The sequence below is a fragment of the Acomys russatus genome, chromosome X, assembly GCF_903995435.1.
Source record: "Acomys russatus chromosome X, mAcoRus1.1, whole genome shotgun sequence".
Classification (NCBI taxonomy): domain Eukaryota; kingdom Metazoa; phylum Chordata; class Mammalia; order Rodentia; family Muridae; genus Acomys; species Acomys russatus.
In genome coordinates, this window is record NC_067169.1 from 119,823,863 (window position 1) to 119,832,840 (window position 8,978).

An 8,978-nucleotide genomic window follows, 5' to 3' on the forward strand; every position below is an offset into this window, starting at 1 on the left:
TGAGTGGATGTTTCTAAACCTCCCTCTACAGTTTTACAGGAGCAGCTGTGGCAGGCCTGAACAATGGTACTCTGTGGTGCTGTGCACCCCCTCACCTGGAGTGGCGGTCCCTAGGCCTGAACCTGGATGCATGACCAGAACACTGTGAGCTGGAGGCCTGTGCTGCCTGATGACCACAAGGCTGAACCTACCCAGGAACCCTAAGACTGAAAGCCTTGGAATCCACTCTAAGGGACTAAAACAGGGAAACTCTGGAGCAGAGTTTCTGCCCTGGCCCTCCTGTGGCTGTGGTCTCCCTCCTGGAGGGTCTCAAGCAGTGCTAGGCCTGCCCCAACTCCTGCCACCTACTCTTCCTCCTTCCTCCTGAGGCAGGCAGGTGGCAAGCTCTGTGCTGCTCCTCCTGGGCCCTGTCCTTCTTGACATTAGGCTGTGAGCTCAGTGAGGAGGCCCAGGACATATGCCCTGTGTGCCCTGAAACTCCACTAACATTGATGCTCTGCTGCTTCTCAACAACATGCCCAGCAGTGGGGTTTTGCTTAAGGACAGGCCTTGCAAACCTGGGGTTTGGTGCTCTTGTGCCTGTGTGTGAGGTTTGAGATTCTGGGGTCGGGGAGGGGAAGTGACACTCACTGGAGAGGATGGAGGCTTCTAGAGAAAGGTCCCCACAAGGTCTTGCCAACAGAAGCGGCCTTGCCTGAGGGAACACAGAGGAGGGAGTGTCTCCTTGCCCTATTCAGGTGTCACCACTGTTTGAGTTGACATCAGCCTAGACACAGTCAGTCTTCTGATTGTCCTGCCTGCTGACTCACTCTGAGGTCACTGCCTCCAGTACCAACCCTAACTTCAGCTGAGAAGCACCTACAGAAGAGACAATGCTGCCCCTTTTGGTTAACAAATTCTGGACTGTTAGGTCCAAAGATATCTAGTTCCCCTTCACCAAAAGGAACCACTTCCCTTCTGTCAGGCAAAATGGGCAGATAGCTGTGTCTGATGCCTATGAGCACAACAAAACTCATGCTGGCTTCCTGGCTACTTCAGTATAATAAATGTCGGTTTAAAAATCAGTGAGTTTCAAAAAACACACAGGAAGGATTATTAAGCATGGTTGCTGGGATCTCATTGAATGTCTTACTTTGTGATTATCAAATTTTACCTGGGTAAAGCAATCTTTATTTTCTTTTATAGATAGGGTTTCTTTCTTTCTCTTCTCTTCTCTTCTCTCTCTCTCTCTCTCTCTTTCTCTCTCTCTCTCCTTTCTCTGCCTTCCTTCCTTCCTTCCTTTCTTTTTCCCAAGATGAGGTTCCTTTGTGTAGCCTTATCGGTCCTAGACTGACGTTTTAGTCTGTCCTGGCCTTGAACACACCTAGATCTACCTGCCTGTGCCTCCCTTAGTTTTGAGATCACAGGTTTGCACCATGACACCTGGCCCTAAAATCTCTTTTTACTGTTACACAAAAAAGGTGTCACTGCCTTTAATGCCAGCACTTACTCAGGGAATGCCAAAGCAGGTGGGAATCTGTGAGGTCAAGGCTGGCCTGGTCTACAGAGGGAGTTCCAGGACAACCAGGCCTAAAACAGAGAAACTCTGTCTCGAAGGAAGAAAAGGCATCTTTTGCGAGTCAATTTCCACACAACCAAAGTTCCTATCTGATCTAGGGGCTATCTGGAAAGAGCCATCACCTCAGGCATATGAGACTTCCTGGGTTGCCAGACTGGTCAGAGCACTGGGTTTATGCAAAGGCTCAGAGAAACCTCCAAGACAACACAAAGACTCTGAGATAATGATCACTGTCCAAAGACAGCTTCACAGCGTAGCTGCTGTCAGTCCAGATTCAGGCTAGATACAATGGATCTGTGAAAATTCTGCTGCACACTAGCCCTTTTGTTCTGACCCCAATTCCTAGAGGGTAGGTTCCCAGGAGCCCTGACTGAGAGACACATGGCCAGAAATATACAGCCGCGCCTCATCTAATTGTTATGATGTGACTAACTGCATTCTGAGTCCTCTTAGTTGTCCAGAGGAGCAAGGAGGGCATGTCTCACTGGGAACAGAAATGAGTAACTCACTCTGGTCCAGCTTGGGGCTGCTGGCCAGGGCAATTGGAGGTGCCTTCTCTCTGGGTCAAGGACCAGAGGAAGCAGCATGCATCTAGGCAGAAAATCAGTTTGCACAAGTGGCCTTTCCTTAGGACAAGCATGCAGGATGCAACAGAAGAAAACGCACAAGTGTACCCACAGATACTGTTGCAGGTAAAGCCTTGGGGAAACTGAACCCCACTGGCCTTCTTATCTGAGCTGCCTATTGGACAGGTGTAGGATCCTCAGAGTGCAGTCTGTCCGTCAGGGCCCGGGTGCTCAATGAGAAAGATCCAGGTTTCCTGTCAACCTGGTGACAGTCCTGACCATGGATCCCACCAGCTGAATCCCAGTGGCCCTGTTCTCACACAAGCAGCAGGCTTGGTGTACAGCATGGATGGAATGGAATACAAACCTTTGTGGGTCTCTGTCGTTGGGTCCGCACCTTCTCATCATCAGGCCGTGTTTGCTGTGCCCAGGACTCTCAGCAGCCTACGAGGCTGTATGGAGCTGGAAGCTCAATCGGTACTCACCAGGCTGCAGCTGAGGCACCAAAACCAAGTTTCAGACCCCAAAGCCTATAAGGGAAGCCCATACCTAGGAGAGAGGAGGAGGATATATTCCAAAATGGATTTCTCCTCACTTGCGGAGGACGGTGTGACCACTGTGGGCTCAGAGGAGCTGGGGTGGAATGGTGCTGAGAAGGCAGCTAAGTAAAGTCCCTGTCAGCTCACTCTCACAGTACAGACTCTAAAGGCAAGGCAATATTGAGCCACCATTGGCTTGCAGAATATGGCTCACTCCAAGCTTTTACCAGACCCATCCAGACTGTTATGCCCTCGTGTAGGGGATCGCAAAGAGGACCTCCCTCGTGCTGTGTTCCCCCCCCCCCCCCGACCTTGCTGACATGGCCCCAAGCACCTTGGTGTTTAGGGAAATGGAAAAATGCGAGGAAATGCCCTCTGTGCTAAGGATCTCCTGCTGTAGTGTGGATTGCACAGATAAACAGCTCTTAGTATCTGTACCCCACACACACGCATCATGTGTGCTTCCTCATGTTGTTATTTCAGCCCAGACCCATGTAGTGTATGAACAGCATCCAGGAGACCAGGTGCCAAGTCCAGGGCCAGGCACTGAGTCGACACTGATGCCCTGGCAAATGTGTGATGAACAGGGAAAGCCCCCAGTCCTTCTGCACTGCAAGAGCTCAGTGGAGAGGTTTCCCAAGCAAGGAAGGCTGGATCCCACCCAGCTATTTCTTATCTTACAAATCCTAAATATAGCTCTGATTCCTTGAGGTTGACGAACAAGTATTAAGTGGCCAGCTGAGATGGTGCAGGGCTGCAATCCCAGACCTCTGGTCCTCAAAGAGAGACATTTAGGGTCCTTGCAAAGTACCTACCTGAATTCACAAAAATCAGAGTGGCTTTCTCCATTTGACAAACCTCACAAAACGGTGTGAAGCTGGGACATTCCCAATGCTAGGATGCCTGACAGTTCCTCATCTGGGAAATTGGGTCCTGACTGTGAACCTCTAGGTGCAGTTCCTTGAGGGGAGAGAACCACAGAAAAAGGAGGGGCAGGGGACAGCCAAGAGCCAGAAAGAAGCTTCCTGAATAAACTTTACTAAATCCTGTGGCTTTTTGGACACATGTTAAGATCTCTGCCATCACTGCACTAGAGAACTGAGCTACAATGCTATCTTATGGTTGTGGGGACAGATCACAGGAAAACAGTGGTAACCGCTCATGCCTGAGGATCTGTCTGATCACCTCCCTGGAACCTGCATAGACAGTGGGATGCAGCAGCTAGCACCTGATGCAGGAATTCTAGCACTTCTTTGGCAAGATGGCAGGAGAGGCAGGAGAATGGGCCAGAATCTCCCAGGCAGCCAGCTTGGACTGCATACTGCAGCAGCAGCAGCAGAAGCCAGTGAGGCACCAACACCACAAGGTGGAAGGAAGAGCCAACTTGAGATATATCCTCTGGCTCCCCACCAGCACTGAGGCATGCATGAGTCCACCCTCACACTCCCCCATACAGGGATTGAAATGGTTTTTTTGTCTGTTTGTTTGTTTTAACAAATTGGCCTGGTGCTAGAGCTTTGGCTGGGCACTTGCTGATATTGCAGGAGGAAGGTTCAGTTTCTAGCACAGACATGCAGACTCACAAGCATGTGTAACTCTGGTTCCATGAAATGTGGCACCCTCTTCTGTCCTCTGGGGATACCAGGCACACATGCAGAACACTTCACATGTAGGCAACACACTAATACACCCTTAGTAGTCATCTCTGTCTCTCCTGAAAAGAGAGGTGGAAGAGGCCCTGCCTAGGAACTCTAGGCCTCACTGTCCCATGATTCTACCCTGTGTGTGAGGAGGAACACGTGGAGAGGGCAGAGGTGAACCATGCCCTACACGTCCTGTGTCCTCTGTAACTCTAACACTAGGGCAGGCTTCCTGTCTGCACACTTTTCCTTTCCTGTTTGGGGGTGATGGGGATACACCCTTTCTGACTGTATGTGTTATCCTAGTGTTCAGTCACTAAGGAGGCCCCAGCCCGAGTCCTCCATGCCAAGTCCAGCAGCACAGCAGCTTGGAGCAAGTTTCCCTTCTCTTAGCCCTAAGTCATTCATCCCGCCCCAGGCCCTGTTCCTGGTTAATAATTCTGAGACTGATAAGAGCCTTGGTTTACTCCACTGACTTGGGGCCACTAGCCGAAGGTGACCCCTCGGCAACATTGCTGTCCTTGTGCTGTGAAGGGAATTCTCACCTGTCCTCCTGACAGGGTTGGGGCACTTGAGCGACACCATTTCCTAGAAGAGGGTGGACCAGCCTTAAGGCTGCCTGTTAACCCAGGACCTCTCACAGAGCAGCTGGTGCTCAGCGAGAGCATGCAGAAGAAATTGCTTTCACCTTCCCTTCGCCTTCACTGCAGGTAACCAGAACAGGAGACTAAAACTGAGGAAGCAATGGAGATCATTTTATTCTGTTTGTCAGGAAAAGGCCAAGGCCTTCCCCACTGCCTGGCAACGTCCACTTAGAATGCCATGGGAGCTTGAGAAATAGTACAACTTAGACGGAAGTCATTCTCATTGGATTACACAATGATACCCTTCTCCTGAAGTGGATGAACAGCAGCATGGGCATTGCTAAATCCATTTGCACACTTAAGACATCCCAGGTCCATGAGTCTTGTAGTAAAGTTCGCAACATTCTATAAGAACTACACAACCTCAAGCCACCCAGACAGGACAGAGTAGAGGGAAGAACAGGAGAGAGTGGTTCCCACAGCTCCTCCCACCATGTGTCACATGATGGCGTGGTACTTAGATGACTGACTCTGCCTGTCCTGGGGTTGGATGGGAACTGCCCGTGTGGGAAGTAGAACATGTGCAGGGCAGAGCCCCAAGGGCCATCTGCCCAGCCCTCCTGGCCTAGACCCTGTCTATCTCCTCTCGCAAAGCCTCTGCATATCTAAAGGGGTAGGCTCGGGGATCCTGCTTAAAGATGCTGGCAAAAAACTTGAGTAATTTCATCTTGGTGGTTTCAGCGCGGGCCCTTGGGCCCCACAGGAACTCATAGGAAGGAGGATCGCTGTCAGGCACCTGCCTATATTCCAGGTACCCTTCCTGCACAAAATGCTCCGTGATGAGACGTCTGGGCTCCCCGTACATGAAATGCTCACTGTCCGCATACACCCCCATGTTGTTCAGTACGCGCCACAAGGCCTGCTCACTAGCACAGTTGTCCTCTATGAAGATGATGCACAGCACGATTAGTAGCAGGCCTGTCTTGGGTACGCCTGGAAAACCATGCTGAGTCCCATGGTAGGTGATCCCAAGAGCAAGGGCAACAGAGTAGATGTGGTCAAGGGTGTTTCTTTCCACTATCTCCAGGCCAAAGAGCAGCATCAAACAATCAGATGCCTTAGAAAAGATGACAGGGTAGTATTCCTTGTAACCACGGAGGACTATGTACAGAATCTGAGCCTTAGATGTCAGTTACTTGCTAGTGTAGTTGAGGAGAAGGAAGTGAACCACATCAATCATCTTTCTGATGAGGACACCTTGTGAGGGAGAGTATCGGTCAGCCAGTTCTGTTCCTTGGCTGCCAGAAGACTCAACAGATGATGCCCTACTGGCAGGGCCGCTGGCATAGTCAGGAGAGGAGGCTCTCTGAGGCCACTGGGGAGAGCCCAGCATATCACCCACAGATGGATGCCCTGAGGGTGGTGGTGGCCTCCACCTCACCTGCCTCAGCTCCTGGGATGTGGGCATGCTCCAGGCCCCTTGCCCTGCTCTGGGACTGAGTGCTGTCTGGGAGGTTGCCTGTGTGTCTGCTGTCAGTTGGATCCATGCTGATTTCCTTGGAAACACAGGAACGGACTTGTTGTAGCTCAGATGGGTGAAGACCCACAGGCCTGCGATGGGTGGGGGTGGGGGGTAGGGGGGGGAAATGACAGAGTGAGTGGAATCTGACACCTGTAGGTTGGGCAGCTTTCAAAACCTGATGCAGAGTATTGCCTGGGGGGGGGTAGTGCCTTAGGGCCAAAGGACTCTGGTCCTGCATGTGCCTCTGAGTGCAAGGATTCTCACTCTGGCACACTCCCACACCTGGCAATACTGTACCCTGACATGATGGCTGAGCCTGGGGCAGGGACCCACTTGCCCTGTAGTGGAATCTGCAGTGATGGCCACCTGGCCTGGCCTCCTCTCTGCTCTATTAGGAGTTTCCAAAGTCCACATGAAGTGCATCTTAGCTCCTGTTCCTGGAACCCCAGTTTTCCACAGCAGGAGTGGCAGCTCCCCCTCAGGGTTCTATAGGCATCAGCACAGAGCCATGCATGCTTTATGCAGTCCTCTCTCTGGGGGACAGGGCCTTCTCACATGTTCATTAATAACCATGACAGCTTACCTGGTTGCCAATACCTACCTCCTCTGTCAAACACACCTGGCTCCCTCTTGCCTCCGGTGGTACCCCATGCTCCAAAGGCTCATCTTCTTGAGAGAGGACACAAAAGTCATGATGAATCAGCTCTGGAAATGCGTGGCAGGGGTGACTCAAGAGCCAAAAGGGTTTCTGCATTGGTGGCACATGCCATTAGACCCAGCATTCAGGAGGAAAAGGCTGGTGGACTGTTTTGAGTTCGAGGTCATTCTTGTCCACAAAGTGAGTCAAGGATAGCCCTGGCTATACAGAGAGACTGTGTCTGGAAAAACAAGAAAATAAAAGATCAAAATGGCTGGCCACTGTATTTTCCTGCAGAGTCTAAAGACTAGTCTATCCATTCCCAGGAGCTCCCCCCCCAAAACCATTGCAGGAATTTAGAATGCTATATCTATCTGTCAGTCTTCCAGGAATTTAACGACTGTTTTGAAAGCTACAAGGCCTTGTATGCAAACAGCATAGTATGGCAACAATTCTTAAGGCACCTCAGAAAATGGCTCTGAGTGGCCCCTGACACCCAGTTCAGCAATAATTGAAACCCAGCTTTAGTAACACACTTCCCCTGAATGGCCTGAAATCAGAAACACCTGATTGACACTCCATTCCAGAAACCTAACAAAATGGCTTCAACCACTGGAAACGAAGAGAAAATCTGTCCCCAGATAGAAGTTTGGACCTTCCCCCAAGGACTGTGGCTATCTGAAGCTAACAAAAATGAGGTGGCACAGTTCGGCTATGTCCAGGTGTCCAACCCGCAAGGCAGGAAGGGTCTTTCTTACTTAAAGGACATCAGGATGAAAGGTGGGCGGGGGAGTCTTTGGCCAGATTCATTCTGGTGGAAAGAGAAAACATCAAGAAGAAGAGGTAAGATGAACGCACATCAGGTGTACTTCAGGAAACCCTATTTTATTTTATTTTATTTTTATTTTTTATTTTATTTTATTTATTTAAACACATTTTTATTGAAAAATAAAATAATCCATATTACATCTCATTTTCTAACCCATCCCCTACATCCTCCCATTCCTCCCTCCCTCCCACTTTCACCCCAATCCCCTTTCCCTATGACTGTGACTGAGGGGGACCTCCTCCCCCTGAATATGGTGCTAGGGTATCAAGTCTCTTCTTGGTAGTCTGCTATCCTTCCTCCGAGTGCCATTGGGCCTCCCCAACAAAGGGACATGGCCAAATATGGGGCACCAGAGATCCTGTGAAAGTCAGTCCCCAGTCTCCACTTAACTGTGGAGAATGTTCTGTTCCTTGGTTAGATCTGGGTAGGGGTTTGATGATGGCTGCATGTTTTGTCCTTGGTTCGTGCCTTTGATCAAGCAGAACCCCTGGGCTCAGATCCACCCATCATAATGTTCCTCTTGTAGGTTTCTAGGACCCTCTGCATCCACCTACTTCCTTATTCCCTATATTTTTCTCACCTAGAGTCTCAATAGGAAGTTCTCACCTCTATCCCACTTTCCTGGTAGGTGCAGAATTTCATGGGACCAGCCCCTTGGGCTAGTGTCCAGTTATAAGTGAGTCTATACCATTTGAGTCTCTCTGCTTCTGGGTTAACTCACTCATTATGATCATTTCTAGTTCAATCCATTTGTCCACAAATTTCGGGAATTCCTTGGTTTTAATAGCTGAGTAGTATTCCATAGTGTAAATGTACCACAGTTTCTTTCTCCATTCTTCTACTGAGGGACACTTAGGCTGTTTCCATGTTCTGGCTATTACGAATAAGGCTGCTATGAACATGGCTTAGCAAATTTTCTTGTTGTGTGCTGGAGCATCTTCTGGGTATATTCCAAGGAGTGGAATAGCTGGGTCTTGAGGAAGCCCTATTCCCATTTTTCTAAGGTAGCACCAGATAGATTTCCAAAGTGGCTGTACTAGTTTGCATTCCCACCAGCAATGAAGGAGTGTTGCTCTCTCTCCACATCCTCGCCAGCATGTGTT

General features: G+C 49.9%; 1 pseudogene; it reads right to left on the reverse strand.

Moving 5' to 3' along the window:
* Positions 1 to 5,492: 5,492 nt before the first annotated feature.
* Positions 5,493 to 6,355, reverse strand: LOC127185507 (melanoma-associated antigen 11-like; annotated as a pseudogene).
* Positions 6,356 to 8,978: the final 2,623 nt, after the last annotated feature.